Raw genomic sequence first — 1248 nt, 5'->3', positions numbered from 1 at the left:
TTGACACATTTAGGAAGGGACCAAAGAAAAAGCTTTCACTAAACAAACAGCACAGAGCCTTAAAAATCTGAAGCAAGCAGAAGCTCCCAAATCTGCACTGTAATACTAAACCAGCTTAGTTTCCTACACAGTTGTCGGGTGGGATGCAGAGTTACTGTAACTGTCCAAAGTCACAGCACAAGTAGTTATTCTAAACATTAAAACAAGGCTAGCCTCTACATCTGTGACAACTAAAAACTGCGCTTGGGGTAAGAACCACAGCACGAAAGATTTTCTAGGACAGTCGACGTAGAGCTTGAAGTGTCATTATGTGCAGTGATGCAAAATCCAGAATCCTGTTACTGGGACTGAAAAGCTTTCCTAATTTAATTTTACAATCTATGGGTACAACGTGAAAAGTCACCAGCACACAACCTGCCCATTAGATGCCCAAGCTATGTTTCCTAGAAGACAAAATTGCCTTAACAGCTTCCTGCATACCCAGGGGGTGTGAAGGATATAAACCCATGAGTTGAGCAGCTCTCCTCTCACTTCTCAGATGTAATACCTGACAGCAAGTCATCGACCTGTGATCTGCATTCCTTCTCTGCACGCATAAACCTACCTTCAGGGGGGTCAGCCCTCTTATTCTTAGGACTTTTAAAATCTTAAAACTGCAAAAAGGACTCCTTGCTGATTTCACCAGTACCTGTAGTTCTGAGAAAGCAAGAAAAGTTCGGCTGGGCGCTTCGGTTGTCCTGCAGTCAATTAATCAGACGTTATTTATTGACAGGCAGACTAATGAAGACTGCAGACGATCTTATTCGCACGCTTACGGACTAACAGAAATCGGGATTTTGATGGCAGAACAGCAGGCGGCAGGGGCAGAGCGGGGAGAGGCACGCTGCTGCCAGCGGAGCCCCCCCGGCAGCGCCCGGCCGCAGGCCTGGGCGACACTCCGGCGTAAACGCTGAAAATTTTGCTCTCGGGGCTCTCGCTTCAGAGGCTGCGAGGAGCGCTGACAAACCTCTCGCTACACCCAACGGAACACAAGCCACCTGAGATTTTGTGGGAGTACGCACGGGAACTGAAGTTTAGCGGCTCGCCGTCACTAAAAACAAATAAATCCAAGAGTAGTGAAAACACCAAAAACCAACCCCAAAATCAACACATTTTGCAGGCTGGACGGGCCGCGAGGCAAGAGACCCGCGGGGGTGCTCTAACACCCCGCCCGGGGCGAGACACCCGCAGCTCCCACACCCAGCGGCA

General features: G+C 49.0%; 1 protein-coding gene across 1 annotated transcript in view; it reads right to left on the bottom strand.

The window, feature by feature from the left end:
* The window catches only part of TMEM38B (transmembrane protein 38B), a 14835-nt gene extending 13750 nt beyond the window's left edge, over positions 1-1085 (bottom strand). The window contains exon 1 of the mRNA XM_009635598.2: positions 689-1085. The gene's annotated coding sequence lies outside the window, so the exon portion shown is untranslated. The remainder of the gene's footprint in view (positions 1-688) is intronic.
* Positions 1086-1248: the final 163 nt, after the last annotated feature.

This window comes from Egretta garzetta, unplaced genomic scaffold (assembly GCF_000687185.1).
Source record: "Egretta garzetta isolate BGI_Z169 unplaced genomic scaffold, ASM68718v1 scaffold693, whole genome shotgun sequence".
In the NCBI taxonomy this organism is placed as follows: Eukaryota; Metazoa; Chordata; class Aves; order Pelecaniformes; family Ardeidae; genus Egretta; species Egretta garzetta.
This window is presented reverse-complemented; position numbering and strand designations above follow the sequence as displayed.